Raw genomic sequence first — 21,634 nt, forward strand, 5'->3', positions numbered from 1 at the left:
CATACACTCTATCCACTCACAGAAGAGAGAGGGTCCACTAAACGTGGACAGAACCAGTCAGAGACGACAAACTATAAAACGAGGAAGTTAAAACACACACAGTAGAAGGCTTAGAAGGATAGACCAAATCTAAAAAATTGAAAAACAGAAGGCTAAAAGAGCGGTCTTTCCAAGGGGTAGTGGTCATGTGTCCCGAACTGAGAAAATGTGACAGGATCCAGGAATAAAGCAAAACATTAGATCTGAAAATAAAAATCACTTTCACAGAGGAAACTGAGGACCAGTTCAACCATCAGTGAATTGTCAGCTACTATTAAAATTAAGGTATTTGGAATATTAGACTTAGTGATAAGGGCCACAAGAAGGGGACATTCCACCAATATATGGGATACAGTCAGTCTGGCTCCACAACCAGACTGTAGGGATAGTTCATTATGCAAAAGGAAACAATAGGTGAACCTAGTATGGCCAATGCGTAGACGGCATAAGACGGTGAACACCTTCCGAGAGGAGTGGGAGGAAGAGCACCAAACTGCAGTAGTCTCCTCGAGTGCATGGGGTTTATCACTGAGAGCAGTAGTTCACCAGATGTCATTTCACTTTTGGGCAGAGAGAGATTTGGTGTAAATCCACATATTCACAGCTGGAATCATGAAAATGGGGGTTAAGTATCTGTTTCTCTAGCCTAATGGTTAGCCAATTCATTCCCTGGGATGCCCATGACTTGGGACCCAAAGAAAGATACCTCAGAAGGCAGCATAGCCTAGGTTAGGCAGGAGGTCATGGATAGCAGAGGCCAAAGGGTGACGAGACTAGCATCGGTTGACAGCCTGCAGGCTGCTCACTGAGTCTGTACACATTAAGAAACTGTGTAGGAAGGCCTGGAGGGCTCTTAACGGCTAGCAGCTCTGGCATGAACACACTACATGATTCCACCAATAAATGGTTTTCTAAGCTAGTAGGAGATGTGAAAGTGTATCCCACCTTATCTATGGTCCTAAACCCATCAGTTTAGAAGATGGTAGCATCCTGGAACTCTTCAAGGATGGGATGTACAAGACGCCGGAGGACCATAGGGGTGGTACAGATCTTACGACCCTGCAATAGGTTGGTCCTAATCCGTGGTCTAGGCACCATCCAGGAGGGGGTGGGGGAGGGGGGTGTGGGGGTAGGGGAGGGGGAGGAAATACACAGGGCGCATTCCAGTGAGTGGAGATGGAGATTCTGACGAAGGGATGTGAGATGCATTCCAACCGGCAACCCCAAACGTGCCCAGTTATAGGAAGGATACGTCCCTAGTTTGCAAAGAGGACAGGATACATGGGATGGTCACGGAAACAGCAAATGGTAATTGTGTAAGAAACCAGGAATTGGCTCCATCGTATTTGTGGAGGGGAAATCGCTGCTTCTGTGAGGAGACTCAATGGGACTACTGTGAAAGCCACCAACAGCCCGACGCACCCCACAATGGTGAACAGGGTCACGTATTTTCAGAATGAAAGGACCCACTGAACCATAAACCTCACTACCATAATCTAGTTTGGACAAGACCAGAATATGGTAAAGATGAAGAGTAGCGTGGTATGGGCCCCAAGATGTGTGGGCCCAGAGGCGGAGAGCATTAAGCTTCTGCGTGCACGTAGTCTTCAGCGAATATGGGGCAGCTGTATCAGCTTTTTATCAAAAATAAGGCCCAAGAAACAGGCCTATTCTACAGCATCTAGGGGCTAGTCACCTGGATTGGGGTGTACCGGCGGCCCATGTAGAGTCCCGTCGGATAGCACCTTAGAGCCGGTGCTCAGAAGATGCTACTAAAGGGAGCTGCACCAGTTGCAAAAATCGACATACAATGCTGGGGTAACCAGAGACCCAACAGAGGTTACAAGTCCATTGATGACTATGAGGAAGAGTGTGACACTTAATAAAGAACCCTGTGGTATACTGTTCTCCTGAATCTGAGGGCTGCTGAGTGAAGTGCCAAAACCCAGAAGAACCAGTGGGTTAAACCTCATGGATAAAATCTGAAGGGGGCTGCGAAGATAACTGAAATGTGATGGCACCAAACCACGTTGTATGCATTATGTAGGTCAAAGAAGACTGCGACAAGGTATCGGTTAGTAAAATCCTGTCAGGTTGCTATTTCCAATCTGAGTAATTGGTCAGTTGGAGATCATCCTTCCCAGAAGCTTCACTGATACGGGGACAAAAGGCCCCGATATTTGAGTACCCAACATATTCGGAAGCTAACCATCTCTCAAACAGTTTACAAAGCTGTCGATAGACGTTGGGTTCTTCCCAGGCTTAAGGACACGGATAACTATACTGTCTTGCCACTGCGAGGGGAAGGCACTCATGAGCCAAATGAGGTTGAAGACGCTGAGTAGATGATGCCTCTGGATAACGTCCAAGTGTTAGATCATTTGGCTGTGGATGGAATCGGGGCCTCGGCCCGTGGCATGTGAAGAGGCAAGAGCCTGCAAGAATTTCCAATCAGTGAAGGATTCATATAGGGTTCAGCTCTGTGGGGGATAAAGAAGGGGGGTCTGTTCAACTCAGCATTTATGCTGGAGAAAGGCAGCAGGATAGGAAGAAGACAACAATGCTGTCACAATGTGTGTTGGGAGGTGTCCTGCAAGGACCAGTGGATCAGAAGACAGAGCACCTTGGAAGATAAGACCCTGGACAGTTGACTGTTGCTGGTAGCACAGAGGGCTATGGAGACTGGACCAAACCTGTGAAGAAGAGGCATACATCCCCAGGGACGAAAAACAGCACTCCCAGCATTCATTTTTACCCTGCTTTATAAGGTAACAGGACTTAGCATGGAGACACTTAAAAACGAGGAAGTTGGTCTTTGATGGTTGATTATTTCTTTTTTAAAATTTTTTTTTGGTTTTAGGGCGCACAACTACAATGGTCATTAGTGCACAGACTAAGTTAGGAATGCACCGTGAGGCACAAGGTTAAAACAGCAACTAAAAGGGACAACACTATAAAAGACGTATTAACAGGCATAGGACTAAAAAAAAAAAAAAAGCAGCATAATCAAATGTCCTTAGACAGGTTTGTCAAGTTGATAAAACGAAGAACGCGAGCAGCTGCTCCTAGGTCATCCACTAAAATAGCATCCAGAGTACATGGCAGGCCAAGATCAAGATGCAGGGTAGTGTAAACGAAACTAAAATATAGTTGTTCATGACTTTAAATTTGTGTACGGTACACAATGATAAATCCGGACGGGATGTTAAAATGTGGCGGACCGTCAGCAATTGCCCACATGGGCAGAATGGCGCTGGCACAGCCATCAGCAGATGGCGATGGCTGAACCGGCAATGTCCAATTTGTAACCAAGCCAAAACAACCTCCTCCCGCCGAGAAGGGCGTGAGGAGGACGTCTAAGCCGCGGGAAGAGGTTTCAAGGCCCGAATCTTGTTGTCCGTAAGTGCAGCCCAATCGGCATGCCACAGCGATAAAATGCGCCGACAAATGACCCTGCTACACTCTGATGAAGGGACACAACAGGAAGCTGACCGAGGCTGGAGAACCGCAGCCTTGGCCGCGGCATCTACAGCTTCGTTCCCAGGGATACAGACATGGCCAGGAACCCACATAAAGCTAACCGGAGAACCGTCGTCCACCAGCTGCTAAAGAGAGTGTTGGATCCGGTGCACGAAATGGTGAACCGGATACGGATCACTGAGGCTCTGGATGGCGCTCAGGGAATCGGAGCAGATGACATAAGCAGAATGCCGGTGGCGGCAGATGTAAAGAACAGCCTAGTAGAGGGCAAAGAGCTCAGCTGTGAAGACTGAACAATGGCCATGGAGCCGGTATTTGAAACTTTGTGCCCCGACAATAAAAGAACACCCAACCCTGTCATTGGTCTTAGAGCCATCTGTATAAATGAAGGTCTCTCCTTTGGGAGCGAGCTGAGGTCAAGGTGAATGCGAACCTGAGCCTGGAGCCAAGGTGGTGTGTGGCTCTCGCCCACTCTAAAGGTTGCAGGGAGTGAAAAATCAAGGTGTTGAGGGAGGCGACGAAAGCAGACTCCAGGGGGTAGCAGGGCAGAGACATACAACCCGTATTGACGGTTGAGAGAGTCGTCAAAAAAGGAACGATAAGATAGGTGGTCGGGCATTGACAGTAGCCAACAGGCATACCGACAAAGCAGTATATCACACCGGTAGGTGAGTGGCAATTCACCGGCTTCAGCATGAAGACTCTCGACGGGACTAGTATAAAACACTCCGATCGCAAGACGTAAACCCCGATGTTGTATGGAGTTGAGGCGGCGTAAGATGGACGGCCGTGCAGAGAAGTATACGAAGCTCCCATAATCCAGCTTGGAGCAAACGATCGACCAATATAGGCAAAGTAGGACGGTTCGATCCGCTCCCCACAACATACCACTGAGAACACGGAGGACATTTAGAGAACGGGTACAATGGGCAGCCAAATATGACATGTGGAGACCAGCTAAGTTTCCTGTCAAATGTAAGACCTAAAAATTTTGTTGTCTCTACGAATGGGAGAGCAGTGGAACCGAGTCATAAGGACAGTGGGAGAAACTCTTTGTAGTGCCATAAGTTAATACAGACCGTCTTCTCAGCAGAAAAACGGAAGCCATTGGCAACAGTCCAGGAGTAAAGACAGTCAAGAGAACGCTGAAGACAGCACTCCAGGAAACATTTACACTGCGCTCTGCAATAGATGGTAAAATCGTCCACGAAAAGGGAGCTTGATACATCAGTTGGGAGGCAATCCATTATTGGATTGATCGCTATGGCGAAGAGAGCGACGCTCAAAACTGAGCCCTGTGGCACCCCATTCTCCTGGCGAAAGGTGTGTGACAAGACAGAACCCACACGTACCCTGAACTGTCGATCCATTAAAAAGGTAAGAATAAAAAGAGGGAGGCGACCGCAAAGGCCCCATGTATGCGTGGTGCGGAGAATGCCCGCCCTCCAATAGGTGTTGTAAGCCTTCTCCTAATCAAAGAACACAGCCGCGGTCGGGCGCTTCCGCAAGAAGTTATTCATAATGAAGGTCGACAAGGTAACCAGATGGTCAACAGCAGAGCGGCGCCTACAAAATCCGCATTGTACATTGGTAAGTAGGTGTCGAGGTTCGAGCAGCCAAACCAAACGAGAGTTAACCATTCGCACCATCACCTTACAGACACAGCTGGTAAGTGAGACGGGTCGATAACTGGAAGGCAAGTGCTTGTCCTTCCCCGGCTTAGGAATCGGTACAACAATAGACTCGCACCAGCATGCGGGAACATGTCCCTCAATACAGATGCGATAGTAAGTACGAAAAAGGAAACCTTTACCTGCAGGAGAAAGGTTCTTCAGCATCTGAATATGAATAGAATCAGGCCCTGGAGCGGAGGACCGTGACTGGGCAAGTGCACTTTTGAGTTCCCGCATGGTGAATGGGGCATTATAACTTTCACGATTCGAGGAGCGGAAGTTAGGTGGCCTAGCCTCCTCTGCCTGTTTTCGGGGGAGGAAGGCAGGGTGGTAATGAGCGGAGCTCGAAACCACTGCGAAAAAGTGGCCGAAGGCATTGGAGACATCCTCAGGGGCCACAAGGACGTCATTCGCGACCACCAAGCCAGAAACTGGTGAGTGGACCTTAGTGCCAGATAGCTGCCACAGGCTACCCCAGACAACAGGAGGAGGAGTAAAACTGTTGAAGGTGCTTGTGAAAGCAGCCCAGCTGGCTTTCTTGCTTTCTTTAATAATAAGATGACACTGCGCACGTAATTGTTTATAATTGATACAATACGCCACTCTAGGGTAGTGTTTAAAGGTGCGTAAAGCATGTCAATGAGCACGTAAAGCGTCTACATGCTGCGGTCCACCAGGGGACCGGTACATGACGTGGAGAAGAAGTAGTGTGAGGGATGGAATATTCAGCAGCAGTGAGAATGACTTCCATGAGATGTGCAACCTGACTATCCCAGCTTGTGAAGGTTTGATCCTGAAAGGTCGCGCTGGAAGAGAAGAGCCCCCAGTCTGCTTTGGAGATGTTCCAACTAGTTGAGCACAGAGAGGGGGTATGATGCAAGAGATGGATAACACACGGGAAGTGGTCACTCGAATATGTATCAGAAAGTGCATACCACTCAAACCGGCGTGCAAGTTGGGTAGTACATGTAGAGAGGTCTAAATGGGAATAGGTGTGAGATGTGTCCGAAAGAAAAGTTGGGGCGCCAGTATTGAGGCAGACAAGATTGAGCTGGTTGAAAAGGTGTGCTAACAGGGAGCCTCTCGGGCAGGATGCTAGAAAGCCCCAAAGAGGATGGTGGGCATTGAAGTCTCCAGTTAACAAAAATGGTTGCAGGTAGCTGAGCAATAATTTGCATCATGTCTGCCCTGGTAACGGCAGACGACAATGGAGTGTAAACGGTACAAATGGAAAATGTAAAAGTGGAGAGAGTCATTCGGACGGCAACTGCCTGCAGGCCGGTGTGCAATGTGATGGGATCGTAGTAAATATCATCCCGGACCAGCAACATAACCCCTCCATGAGCCGGAATACCTGCCACAGGGGGTAGGTCAAAACGCACAGAGGTGTAGTGTGCCAAGGCAATTTGATCGCATGGGCGTAGCTTCGTTTCCTGGAGGGCTACGACAAGCGGACGGTGCAAACGGAGCACCAACTTCAAAGTCCTCTCGGTTGGAGCGAATGATGCGAATATTCCAGTGAATAAGTGCCATCATGAGAAGAAAAAGAAGATGGAAGGAGGGGTCACCTCGAAGGCCGCTGAGGGCCTGGCTTTGAGCGAGCACTGCTGCCGCTATCAGTAGGCGGACAGTCATCGTCCATTGGTTCTATAGGTTCATCGGCCATCTTGTTAAGACGGCCGGGAGGGGGAGCTTCCTCCGCAGGTGAACGGCCAGATGTTCGGCTACCAGCGGTGCGGCCAGGCGAAGTGGATGACTGCCTGGGGCGGCAACCGCTGGGTGGCGCAGGAGAAGAAATGCGCCGTGGCGGAGAAGGAGAACTGTGCTTCCTATGAGCCTTCTTGGAAGGTCATTTAATTGAAGTACTGGTCGATGGCTGGGAGTTCGAGGTACGTAGGAAGTCTGCACGGGATGGTTCCTTCTTGAAGGCCCGTGCATCTGACTTCTGGGTCTTAGTCTTGGCAGAAGCTGATGAAGGTGCTTGTGTCTGAGGGGTGACGGGAGGAAAAGGAGACGTCGACCGCACGATCTTAGCACTGGCCGAAAAGACGACCGTAGTGCTGAAGGTCAGATTGCATGCCTGCGTCGCCACCTCCCTGGTAGTCTGAGGAGAGGCGAGGACAGTACTGTATTTCCCCGCTGGCAGCAGTGTGGGCTTCCTACTAACAAATAGCTTGCGAGCAGCCAAGGTGGACAATTTCTCTTTGACCCGAATTTCTTGGATACAGCATTCTTCCTTATAGATGGGACAGTTGCGGGAGGACGCTGCATGGTCACCCTGACAGTTCACACAATGAGGAGACAGAGGTGGACATTCACCCTCATGGGCATCCCTGCCACTAGTGAAACATTTAGCCGCATTGGAACAAGGCTGGCGAGTGTGATTAAAATGCTGACAATGGTAGCAGCACATAGGTGTCGAGACATAGGGGCGAACAGAAATAACCTCATAGCCCACTTTGATGCGCGACGGCAGCTGAACACTATCAGAGGTCAAGAAATGTGTCCGGGTCGGTACAAGGTCATTGTTGACCTTTTTCATGACCCTATGCATAGCCGTTACGCCCTGCTCAGCGAGGAAAGACTGAATCTCCTCGTCAGTCAATCCATCGAGTGATCTAGCGTATACCACACCACAAGACTAATTCAAAGTGTGACGAGCCTCCACCCAGACAGGGAACGTGTACAGGAGTGTGGCCCGAAGCAGTTTTTGTGCCTGAAAGATGCTCTCAGTTTCTAGTAAGAAGGTACCGTTACGCAACCTGGTACAAGACTTGACAGATCCGGCTATGGCATCTACGCCCTTCTGGATAACGAAAGGGTTGACAGGGGAAAAATCCTTTCCGTCCTCAGATCGAGAAACTACGAGGAACTGTGGGGCAGGTAGTAGTATTTTCGTCACTGGTGGCTGTTCAAGTTTCCGTTTGTGGGCAGAAGTCGAGAGAGAAGAAGAAGAGAAATCCATTGCGGAGGAATCCCTCATGATTGCCAGTGCCTCCAATGGTGCGCTCCTTCCTTGTGGGGACCGTCTCAGAGGGCACTCCCGCCTTAGGTGAATGTTTACACCTCAGGTCACACCTCCCGAGTAACAGACGGAGGGACCAATTGGCATGGTCAGAAGGTATCAGCTCAGGCAATCACACCTCCCTGGGCCTGGCCTTTACCAAGGGGTACGTGCGTGCCTTACTTGTCTACCCAGGGTGGGGAACTACGTGTTACCCCATCACCAGCTACATGTACGAACACGTGGGTCTGCCTTCAGGCATGCACAGGGAGGAAGGAAGAAGAAGAGAGAGAGGACAGACTGTCTCAAACGCCGAGGTGGAGACCAGAGAAGGCAAGGAGAAGAAGGCAAGGAGAAGAAGGCAAGGAGAAGAAGGCAAGGAGAAGAAGGCAAGGAGAAGAAGGCAAGGAGAAGAGTAAGTAAGACAGTGAGATGGAGAAGAACAAAGAAAGAAAGGAACCAACCAAAGGAAGGAAGAAACGAGAAGAAGTGAAAAACTAAAATGACCGCAAATATAGGTCGTGGAACTGTCCGTCTCCGGACGCAGGCACTAACTACCCCCTTGAGGGGAGGGACTCCTTTTAGTCGCCTCTTACGACAGGCAGGAATACCTTTGGCCTATTCTAACCCCCGGACCCGCAGGGGGGTTGATGGTTGATGTTTAAATAGCTGCAGCACCTGTCAGCAGTCCTGGATAGCAACTTCTAAGTCCTTGGTACCAGTCGACAAGGTGAACCGGTGGATACGGGGACAGCAGCGCCAGCAGCATCAAGAATAGTGACAGAGATGCCTTGCATGCAATTACAGAGGGGTATCGAGTGCAAAGCAAACATATATAAAGGCCAACTGGCCCTGCGGAATGCTCAACATGGGGGCATGTCTGACTGGTGGCAGCAGGGGAACAATAGGATCACTGGAAAGTGGTCACTGTCACAAAGATCGTAATATGACCAATGTAGGGAAGCTATGAGAGCAGGGGACAAGATTGTAAGATTGACAATAGTATAGGTACCATGAGCAGCACTGAAGTTGGTAGGGGGAACTGTCATTGAGGAGACACATGTCAAAGTCTGTAGTAAGTTAGTCAAATAGAAAACTACTACCTGTCGAAGGTGCACTCCCCCACAGGGGGTGGTGTGCATTGAAGTCCCCAAGAAGGAAATATGGGAGCAGGAGTTGCTGTACTAAGATATACAGTTCGACATAAGGAAGTGGTGCACCTGGAGGGAGGTAGAAATTGCAGACGGTAATTTCCAGAGTTGTTTGCACTCTAAACACTATTGCTTCCAGGTTCGTATAAGGGAGAATCCAGTAACTAATGACAATGGTGCGAACAAAAGTGCAGACCCCTCAAGACGCTATCCCATGGCCAGCACGGTTCTGGCAGAATGCCCGATAACCACAAGGTGTTGGAAATTAGTCATCATGGAGGTGCGTTTCTTGAAGAGCAAGAGAGAATGCAGAATAGGAGGAAACAAGGCATTGTATCTCCGTTGGGTGACGATAATATCCATTGCATTCCACTGGATTATTGCATGGCACGAGTCCATGTTAGACATAAAGAAGCCAAGGGGAGTCATGTCACTAGGTCAGTGGTGGTCACCAACAAGGATGGGGTGACATCCATATACAAGATGTCAGACTCAGGTTGCAAAGGGAGAGATGACACCTCTGAGGGCACCAGGGGGGCACTGTCCTGGGACTGATGTTTCTTCTTCTTCTTCTTCTTCTTCTTCTTCTTCTTCTTCTTCTCTTTTGGTGGGGGAGAAGAGGAGCGCACAGAGAGAGTACAGACTTCTGCACAATCCAGAACCGTAAGAGAGCAGGCGACCTTGGGGTGCAAAGATGATGCATCTCGTAGCCAAGTTGTGATGGTAGGCTTCCGACATGAAAGACACCAGGAAGAAGGGTCCCACGGCGGAGCCTCATCATTGGCAGGTGCCAAAGAAGGGCGGCACTTCTTCGGCTGAGCAGCTACTGGAGGGGAGTGTGTGGGCTCTGCAGGTAAGAAGGAGGGGAGAAGGGGACGGGAGGCAAAAGTTGGCTTGGCAAGCCTCAGCATAAGATAGGTGATCCAAGGACTTGTAATCTTGGATCTTCTTTTATCTCTTGTAAGGTGGGCAACCTGGTGAGCAAAGAGAATGGTGGCCATGAGAATTGACAGACACAGGTGGTGGAAGACAGAGGCTTCCCTCATGGAGTGGGTGTCCACAGTCACCACAAAGAGGGTCCATCATATGGGAGGAAGAGATATGTCCACAACGCAAGCACCATAAGCACCTTTTGGGCCATGGGACGTAAGGGTTACTTCACATCACACCTGTAGCACACAGCCTTGACATTCTCCGGGGAGGGTAACCCCCTCAAAAGCCAGTGCGGCTCTCTTTACAATGCCTCTGCACAACATGTTGAACAAAATGAACACCGTGTCATTCCAGATTAGCCCGGAGTTCCTCGTCAGTTTCCAGGATGAGGTCCCTACGAAAAATCACTCCCTGGACCATATTCAGACACTGGTGAGAGGTAACAGACACTGAGTCATTGCCAAGGCCACCACAAACACGAAGAGCTGCAGACTGGCGGCAGAAGAAGCTTTGATCAACAGTGAGCACAACTGCATCTTACTGAGAGACTCCACTTCACCAAACTTGTCCTCAACATTCTCCACCATAAACAATGGCTTTTTGGTGGTGAATGTGTTCCCATCTGCCTAGTACAGATAAGGTAGCAGGGAAAAGTATTTCATCCCAAGACGGCAAGCCTGGCCCTTCTCCCAGGATGTAGCCGCAGAAGGGAAGGCTGTCTGGTCATATGAAGCAGCATTCAATGATCCTTCACCATTCAAATGGAGGGCCATTTGAGAATAGCCAGATTTTTGCAGCTTGATATCATTCATGCACCAAGCATCTGCCCTGACACCACCCACTCCGATCAGGGGCTCTCCCCATTGGCGCCACCCAGCCATAGCAAGGGCTGCCTGGCATGGTGGCCGTTGCCGGGAGTTCAGATGCTCCATGAAGACAAGCAATCACTCCTTGGCATACATGAGGAGGGAACAGCTCAGGTATCAATAGTGTGACCCCTGTGTTGTCAGGGGGCTCAGGCAGATTGGGACATTACAGCCCCACCACACGGACAAGCTACATGTGCTGGTGACCTAGTGTGGTGCAGGAGGGCTAAGGAGGGGAAGGAAGGGGAAGAGGAATCCATGCAGTAGACACTAGGGAGTGAGTTCTTCCCCAAATGGCTCACACTGGACCTAAACACCAAAACGAAGAATAGGCATGAGGACCAAAATTAGAAGCAATACTGCATTCTAGATGGATAGCCAGGTCAACATAATTCGAAACATTCAGAGAGGGGAAGAGGGAACGGGGGAGGGGGGGAGGGGGGAGGCAGTGGGGAACGTGACAATTCTTGGTGGGTTGAAAATGTGTGTAAAATTTTTAAGCAACAAGATGTCCTGTCAGCTTTATTGAACCACATGGTTCTGCCCATTCCATCCACTGGCCAACTGCTGCAGACACCTGCAGGATTCCTGAACAACATACAACCTCTGACAAAGTTCAGTGGATAGTCCTGTAACATTACTTTTTTTCAAAGCGAATTTGAGTCAAGGGAATAGGAAGAAGTCTGAAGGGCAGATCTGGCGAGTGGTGAGTATGATAGATGTACAAGTTACGCCACCCGCTTTTTTTGGCTGTGTATGGATGAGCTTTGTTGTGAACAAAAAACCAGGAACCTTGTTGTGCGTCCTGGGGTCTCACACTGCATAGACATTGTATTAGCATTGTTCTGATGCGTGATTTTTTGAGTTGGTTGGGTTGATTGGCAGAGGAGGCCAGACAGCGAGGTCATTGGTTTCATTGAATTTGGAAAGGGTGGGGAAGGAGATCGGCTGTACCCTTTCAAAGGAACCATCCCAGCATTTGCCTGGAGCAATTTATGGAAATCACGGAAAACCTAAATCAGAATGGCCGAACGCGTGATTGAACAGTCGTCCTCCCCAATGCGTGCTTTTTTGGCTCTGACCTTTTTCCGACGAGGTGATATTGGATAATGCTATTCCATGCTTCGCAGTTTCGTTTCAGGGGCATACCGGAAACACCAGGTTTCACTCTCAGTGACAATACGGTTCAAGAAATTGGGTGTTGCATCCACAATTTCGACAAAATCCTGGGAAGCCTCTGATTCTGATCGTCAGTCAAGTGATGTAGCATAAGATGAAAACATGTTTTCCTCTTCCCTAACTCCTGGGCAAGGATTTGTATAATGGATCCGTAGTTCATCTGCTATCATGTGCACAGTTAATCAAGGGTCATTCGTGATTGATGTCTTCACTTTCTCAATGTTTTCATCACTGACAGCAGTCACTGGTTGTCCGCTATGGGGACTGTCAGAATCACTTTCCTGGCCTCCTCAAAAACAGGCAAACCACTCGTAAACACACTTCATGGACAGTGCTTGATGCCCATAAACACATAACAGCATTGCACACATTTCTTTTGGTGTCTTGCCAAGCTTAAAACGAAACTTTAATTTGGTCCCTTGCTTGTTCATTGTCTTTTTCTCAGTTCAGAACCAGGTCTAACACAAAACACACACGATGTGCAACTGAACTATGTTGGGGGCAAGTTGTCACCACCGGCCTCTATGCAGGTGCAGCATTGTAGGTCACGAGTGTTGCCCAGTCGACTGTTCGGGGTTCATTCACTGAACTCTACTGTCAGAGGTTGTATTTTCAAGACTTTAGAAGCACCATCAACATCATCAATCTGCCCTTGACAAACTTTTAGAACTTCTTACAAGGGAACCTCCCCATCGCACCCCCCCAGATTTAGTTATAAGTTGGCACAGTGGATAGGCCCTGAAAAACTGAACACAGATCAATTGAGAAAACACAAAGTAGTTGTGCGGAACTATGAAAAAAATAAGCAAAATATACAAACGGAGTAGTCTATGCACAAGATGGGCAACATCTAGGATAGTGTTAGGTCAGGAATGCCATGGTCCCGTGGTTAGCATGAGCAGCTGCAGAATGAGAGATCCTTGGTTCAAGTCTTCCCTTGAGCGAAAGTTTAATTTTTTATTTTCAGACAATTATTATCTGTCCGTCCATCCGATGCGAGGTAACTGCGCTGTAGTATGGGTTACGCTACACCTAAACAAACATCGAAACACACATCAGTCGACTACAGCGCACGGAACAGAGAGTATTCCTGCTAACGAGGCTCCCTGGCTGGCAGTTGACTGTTCACTACTGTGGACGACAGTGCATTAAATGTGTGAGATGTATTCCGTGGGCAATATGACTTTCTTAAAGCCAGAAATGAATGAAGTGCGGTGCATGATACAGACCTACAGATTTGGGGATTGCATTAAGCTAAACAAATCAGCCTGGACTTCAAGGCTTCATCTCATTGGATTGTCACGTTCAAAAGAAAATACAAAATTACGAGACGGAAGACTATGAAATATGTAAGCAAGAACTACGCGAATAAACTGGAAGAACTCTTACAGTGTTCCATGATGTTTGTTACAGAAACTAACGTCAGATTCTAACAGTATGAAAACACATATTATCAACACGGATCAGTCCGGTTTCAACTATGAAATGAAATCAACCCGCACATTATCGTTAGTTGGAGAAGGCAACACTGAATGTACTGTAGACCAGCTGCATGCAACTTCACAGTTGTACCATACAATATGCTCTGAACAAGGCAGGATTTCTTTTACCTATATTTTATTTATGTTTGCAGGAAAAAAATGGTGTATTTGGACCACAAGTTCAGCAACAAGTGAATAGAGTACTTGGGCAAATGCCGAATGTCATTGTGAATTGCAGTGCGTCAGAAAAAATGGAGAAAAAACTAGTTGGTTGGTTGGCTGGCTGAGGGTTAAGGGACCAAACAGCAAGGTCATCAACCCCTTGCTTCAAATGTGGTCCATTCTGCTAATGTGACATCTCAGGAAAGTCAGAACAATACAAGGGAAAAGGCTAAAAATGTAAAAGGGCAATCTTGTCAATGGTAAAAACAAAATGAGGGAGGTCAGCAAGAGAACGAACACAACGCTACGCTGAAGCAGCATAGGCAAGACCACCTATGACTTAAAAGGTGCAACCGCTAAAATGTAGAAGTACGTATGGGAAAAGGAGACTAACCAATCCTTTAAAAAAGGGTAAAAACAGAGTAAAAGGGGAAGAAAAGAGGATCTCGGTCAGGGAGGTGAATTGGGAATCTCCGAACACGGCTTACAGTGGGAGACACCCAAACACTCACCGCCCTGCCCCAACAGCAGAGAGAGATTAAAAACCTTAAAACTGAGAATAAAAACCACTTTCCCAGAGGAAACCGAGAACCAGAGAGACTATCCGGGAATCGTCAGCCAACATCAAAGGTAAAGTGTGGGGGAGTCTGTACTTAGCACGCAGAGCCAAAAGAAGGGGGCATTCAACCAAAATGTGGGCTACTGACTGGAAGGCTCCACAACCACAAAGTGGGGGTGGCTCATCACGCAAAAGAAAACCGTGAGTCAGCCTGGTATCGCCAATGTGGAGACCACACAGTGTGGTCGAGTCCTTTCGGGAGAGGCGAAAGGAAGAACGCCACGGTCTTGGTGTCACCTTAATCGCACGAAGTTTATTAGACAGGGGAGTAGCCTCCCAAGAATTGACCCATGACTGTGCGAAGTGGGATTTGATGTGAAGCTGTAAATCCGCTGCAGGAGGTGTTACAGAAAACGGGTGGGGGGTAAGTGACTGCTCCTGCAGCCAAATGATAAGCGAGCTCATTACCCGGGATACCCACATGGCCAGGGACCCAAAGGAAGTCAATGGAACAAGCAGCACGGTGAATATCAGTGAGATGGTCATGGATGGCAGAGACCAAGGGATGGCACAAAAAACACCGGTCAATAGCAAGAAGGCCACTCATTGAGTCCGTACATAACAAAATGCAGTTGTGTTGGGACTGTTTAATATAGGTAAGGGCCTGGGAAATTGCCATCAATTCCGCAGTAAACAACTCACTTGTAGATGGCAGGAGATGATTTTCCGTTCCAACAGAGGACGTGAAGGCATACCCCCCACATGATCAGCAGATTTAGAGCCATCAGTGTAAAAAACAACAGCATCCCGAATCTCCCATAAAATATGGCGGAAAAAGGAATGAAATACCACCGGGGGGATGGAATCTTTCGGACCTCGGCGGAGATCCATCCGAATTCGAGGCCGAGGAGCTAACCGGGGGGGGGGGGGGGGGGGGGGGAGGTTGTGGAGGGGAGGGAGCAAGGAAGACAGGACAAAGAAGGAAGCTGAAAATCACGGCAAAGAGACGCAAGGTGAAGCCCAACCAGTAAACCCGCCAGAGGGCGGGAGTCGGATGGGCGACGTCCATGGTCTGGGAACAGGATAGAATACGAAGGACGAGTGGGAGAGGAACGGATAGCGAGTGCATAAGACACCAGAAGCTGGGACTGCCGAACAGAAAGGGGGGGGGGGGGCATCCCAGCTTCAACCAGGAGACTATAAACAGGGCTAGTAGGGAAGGCACCAGTGGCCAAACAGATACCACGATGGTGTACTGGATCTAGCACGTGTGTGGAAGGAGCAGCTGAACCATAAACTTGACAACCATAGTCCAAGTGAGACAGAACTAGAGCATTATAAAGACGGAGGAGGGGGGAACGGTCCGCACCGCAAGAGGAGTGGGCAAGGAAGCAAAGGACATTGAGTTTACGGAAACATCCTACCTTCAGAAGTCTGATATGGGGTAGCCAAGTGAGCTTGTTGTCAAAAAGAAGACCCAGGAAACGAAACTGTGGGACCACAGGCAATCGTTGTGCATTAAGATAGAGCTCTGGATCACGGTGGATCGTAGTACGGCGACAGAAGTGGACCACCCGCGATTTTGAAGGAGAGAACTGAAACCCGTGTGACAGTGTCCATGCAGAGGCACGCAGTATAGCTCCCTGGAGCTGCCGTTCTGCAGATTCCATCGAGGAGGAACTAACCCAAATGCAGAAATCATCCACATACAGGGCAGGGGCAACCAAAGGACCGACAGAGGCCACAAGTCCATTGATAGCAATGAGGAAAAGAAGGACCCTCAAGACAGAGCCCTGTGGGATGCCCATCTCCTGGGTCCATGGAGAACTAAAAACAGTACGAACTCTAACTCTGAATGACCGATGGAACAGGAACTGGCGGATAAAAATTGGGAGTGGGCCCCGAAGACCCCACTGATGAAGGGTGAGTAAGATGTGATGGCGCCAGGCCGTGTCATAGGCATTGGGAAGGTCAAAAAACACTGCAACCGAATGGCGGCGCTGGGAAAAAGCCTGCCGAACTGTGGACTCCAAGTGAAGTAAATGATTGGTTGGAGACCGTCCCTCTCGAAAGCCACACTGGTAAGGGAACAATAGATCCCGAGATTCGAGGACCCAATTGAGCCGACCGGCTACCATCCGTTCAAGTAACTTACAAACAACATTGGACAAACTAGTTGGCCAATAGCTGTCAACAGATAGGGGGTTCTTACCAGGCTTAAGGACAGGAACCACGATGCTATCCCTCCACTGAGAAGGGAAGTCAGCCTGGAGCCAGATAAGGTTAAACACCCGAAGAAGATGTTGCCATTGTGGGGCACTGAGATGTTGAAGCAGTTGGTTATGAAAGGAATCTGGGCCAGGGGCCGTATCATGAGAAGAAGAAAGTGCAGAAAGAAATTCCCATTCACTAAAAGGTTCGTTGTAAGATTCTGACTCACAAGGTTTAAAACATAAGGTGGAAGCTTTAGCCCACTGTTTCTGGCGAAGGAAAGTATCCGAGCCAGATAGGAGGCTGATGCTGATGCCACTGCAAAATGGGTCACAAGATGTTCTGCAAGAACTAATGGGTCTGTACAAAGGCCATCTGGGAGGTGAAGGCCTGGGAGCGTGGACTGCCGATGGCAACCTTGGAGAGAGCGAAGTGTAGCTCATACCCGTGACAGAGGGACAGTAGAACCAAGGGATGAAACGAATCATTCCCAACATATCTGCTTGCTCTGTTTGATTAAATAACGGGCTTTAGTGCGGAGGCATTTAAAGGTAGTAAGGCTGGCTACAGATGGCTGCCTCTTAAAGTGTTGCAAAGCTCGATGGCGATCACGGATGGCAATGGCAATTGGCCGTACTCCACCATGGGACTTACCAGCGACGAAATGGTCCAGATGAGCGTGAAACAGCAAGGTTAGCACCGCGAACAATCGCGTCAGACACCTCATGTAGGACATCATCAATACAACACGACGAAGAGGGAGAAAACATGACCTGTGCAGTGTATAAAGGCCAATTGGCACGTTGGAAAGACCAAAGAGGTAACCTGTCCATCGGGGAGTGGGAAGGGAGCGTGATAATCAACGGGAAATGGTCACTATCACAAAGGTCTTCGTTTGGCGACCAGTGTAATGAAGGGAGGAGAGAGGGAGAAGAAAGAGAAAGATCAATGGCAGAAAAGGTACCACGACTGGCACTGAAATGAGTAGGGGCCTGTGAACAGCAAGAAGACATGTGTCCAAAACGCAAGCACTTAAAACACCTCATAGGAGGTGGGATGTACGGCTTCACAACACATCGATAAACCATAATCTTAACTTTCTCAGGGAGGGTATCCCCTTCAAAGGCCAGGATAAAGGCACGAGTATCAATGCGATTGTCTTTACGACCCTTCTGAACACGCCGAACAAAGTGAACACCCCGCCGTCCAAGATTGTCCTGAAGTTCCTCATCAGTTTGAAGGATGAGGTCCCTGTGAAAAATCATACCTTGTACCATCTTTAGAGACTGGTGGGGGGTAATGAACACAGGAATTGTGCCAAGATGGGTACAGGCACGAGGGCCGCAGATTGGGCAGCTGAAGCAGTTTTGATCAGCAACGAACCCGACCGCATCTTGCTCAGGGAGTACACTTCGCCAAACTGGTCTTCAATGTGTTCCACAAAGAATAAAGGTTTGGTATTGGTGAAAATATCTCCATCAGTCCTGGTACAAACTAGATAACGGAGGAAAGGTTTCGCCCCTAGCCGACAGGCCTAACCCTCTTCCCAGGGGGTAGCCATGGAAGAGAAGGCTTAAGGGGTGAGAGAAGCAGCACTTGAGGAATCAGTTCCACGTAGAGAGACGGCCGCAGAAGAACGGCCAGAGTTCTGGACCCGTATGTGTTTAATTTGCATAGCGTCCGCCCTGATACCACCCACTATGATCAGGGGCTCTCCTCACGGGTGCCACCCAGCCACAGCAAGGGCCGTCTGGCACGGCAGCCATTGCCAGGAGTTCCGATGCTCCAGGATGACGAGCAACCACTCCAAGGCATGCGTAAGGAGGTCACAGCTCAGGTATCAGAAGTGTGATCCCTGCGTGTTCAGGGGGCTCAACCAAAAGGGTACATAGCGACCCCACCACACAGGCTGGCTACCGTGCTGGCTATGCACCCTAGCATCAGACAATGACGTGAAAGAAAAGGTGGAATGTACTAGGAGGGTGCACGTCAGAGACACTAGGTAAGGTGCTCTTCCCCAAATGGCTCACACTACGAAGGAGAAATTTTGTAATGAAGGTCAAACCCCAGAGGGGGACCAAGGAATGCCAAAAGAAGGAGATGATTATGCAACAAAGCCGAATTGTAAAACCAACAGAACCAGGAGGATAGCTGGACCAACTTAAGCAAGGACACCAAAAAAGGGAGAGGAGAGGGCGAGGGGAAAGGAGCAAGGAGGGGAAAGGAGGGGAAGGGGAAGGAAATGCAACCCTGGAGAGAAAGGAGGCTGCAATAGCTTGGGGTCCCGTGCTTGCCACGCATGTATCCACAAAAGAGTTGTGGACCCCCTGGGGGGGGAAGAAAGACTAGTGAAAGACTTTAATGAATGTGTGATTGCTCCTTACACGGACAAAGATTTTGCATTACTCCTTGACAGCTGAACAGGACAGGATCAGGCATTGTACAATTTTAGTGTGAGAGTAGACGTGATTACCATTCCTCCAGGTTGTACACCTCTTGTGCAACCGTTAGATGTGTTTGGTTTTTGGCAAGTGAAATACTTTGTGAAAAGATTCTATGACTTTGCGAAGCTGCACTGGTACACAGAGCAGTATTGTTTACATGACTGTGTGTCAGTTATCAAAGTTCAGGCACTCACACATAATCAACTTCCCTCTCCAAAATTCCAGGACATGTTCAGATTTGCTTAACATATGCAGGATTTGACGGTCTACACATGGAAAAAGTTGAACGTCAAAAACACATGTTTTGACAGAGCACAGGGAAAACTGTGCGACTGCGAAACTGTTTCATTCATTTGTTGCAGTTTATGTGACAAACTCTTATGTTTTCATTGGTTTTTTGGGAGTGATTATCACATCCACAAAAAAACCTAGATCGGTCAAGGTAGAAGAATCCTTTTACCATTCGCCAAGTGTACAAGTTAGGTGGGTCGACAACATATTTCTGTCATGTGACGCACATGCCATCACCAGTGTCGTATAGAATATATCAGTCGTGTTTTCCTGTGGAGGAATCGGTTGACCTATGACCTTGCGATCAAATGTTTTCGGTTACCATTGGAGAGGCATGTCCTTTCATCTACTAATCGCACGGTTTTGCGATGCGGTAGCACACACAGACACTAAACTTATTACAGTGAACAGAGACGTCAATGAACGAACGGACAGATCATAACTTTGCGAAAATAAACTTTTCACTCGAGGGAAGACTTGAACCAAGGACCTTTCGTTCTGCAGCTGCTCACGCAAACCACGGGACCACAGCGCTCCTGAGCTCACATTGTCCTGGATGTTGCTTATCTTATGCATGGACTACTCATTTTGAATATTTTGCTTATATTTTGATAGTTCCACACAACTTCTTCCTGTTTTCTCAATTGATCTGTGTTCAGTTTTTCAAGGCCTATCCACTGTGCCAACTTATAACAATCTGAGGGGGGTGCGATGGGGAGGTTCCCTTGTTAGTATTCTTGCTTTGCAAATTTGCTGTGTAGTGTACTATACTTGTTTATGGCATGTGTTAAATTAATGTTTGAAACTGATTTACTTACTTGAATAAAAAAATTATTACAGTAGTATTATGAAACTTAATGAGAAAATATTTTACTTTCCAATCTTCTATAAGTGCTAAAATAATAATGAAAGCTCTTGCCAGCTGTTAAAAAAGAGGACTGAGCAAGAGACAGTCTAGATAATACTTAACACCCCCCCCCCCCCCCCGAAAAATACCCAAAAATTGCCACATAGAAAATATTGGCCAACTTTGCGGATGCATATCTTTTCATCTAGAGATCCAATGTTATTAAACTTGATCCATATATAGATATCATAGGTTGGAATAACACTCTGAAGTTTTGGTGCGATTGATTCATATGAAAAGTAGCAATGGCTGGTCACAATTGCGCGACAAATTTTTTAGACACTTTAGAGGCTTTTATTTATATTTAGGTGTGGCTAAACCCCCAATTTTTTCCACAGTGAGATTCGGCACAGACAGCTGTTTATGTATATTAAAGCAAATAACCAAACATTTGCAATAACTTTAAAAAAAGCTTAGCAAACTTGGCAAATTTGCATCTTTGTAAGTGATGTGAAGGTGGGAAGCCTCTCTTTAAAAGCCCCTAAAAATTCAGCCACTGAAGATAATTAACTTGAATATGATACACAACCATCAAAGACTATATAGAAACTTCACACAAAATTTCCTTAGATGTGGAAATGGATGACTGGAATGACTAATCTGAAAGACAACAATTCTTTATTGCTAAGTGTTATAGCCTCCACAAAAAGGGTAACTACAGTGAGGAGAGAGAATAGGTGGTGGGGCTACACATGTCAATTACCACTTCTCACCTCTCTCCTCCTCAACACCTGCTTGTAAGCAGATGTTGCAGTACTACTTGTAAGCAGATGTTGCAGTACTGCGCAAGCTGTACGAGACAACTGAATGTTCCCCAGCCTGCTGTCTGCTGAACTTAACACAGGGCTCTCAATAACTTCACCACTCAGATCACTCAAACATTAGCCTTTGTGAAGGCTTCAATCATACAATGTCCTACAGTGTTACACCACCACTCCCCCCCCCCCATGGTATTGTTACAGAACACATGGAAAGAACTGTTGTATCTTCCTAACACTGGTCAAAGCAATTTTTTCAGCACTGCAATGTGACATTCTCTTTCATTGATCTCTATGCACGGTCTGCCACCACTTGCGCCACTCCATGGGAAGTGTTCGACAAAACACACACTAGCACAAAAGGGAGTGTGCTCTGGATTCAATTTTTAACAACAACACATGATGGATCTAGGCAGAGGGGCAATATCAGCTACTCTGTGATTTGCCTATGTGTATACTCTATCTTCATTTGCTAAAGTAACAGTGTTTAAGACGC

At 47.9% G+C, this 21,634-nt stretch overlaps 1 protein-coding gene across 1 annotated transcript in view; it reads right to left on the minus strand.

Annotated features, from left to right (window-relative positions):
- LOC126278377 (speckle-type POZ protein-like) overlaps positions 1-21,634 on the minus strand; it is a 56,903-nt gene that overhangs the window by 20,098 nt on the left and 15,171 nt on the right. The gene's annotated exons all lie outside the window — the stretch shown is intronic.

The sequence above is a fragment of the Schistocerca gregaria genome, chromosome 6 (genome assembly GCF_023897955.1).
Source record: "Schistocerca gregaria isolate iqSchGreg1 chromosome 6, iqSchGreg1.2, whole genome shotgun sequence".
NCBI classification, from domain to species: Eukaryota; Metazoa; Arthropoda; class Insecta; order Orthoptera; family Acrididae; genus Schistocerca; species Schistocerca gregaria.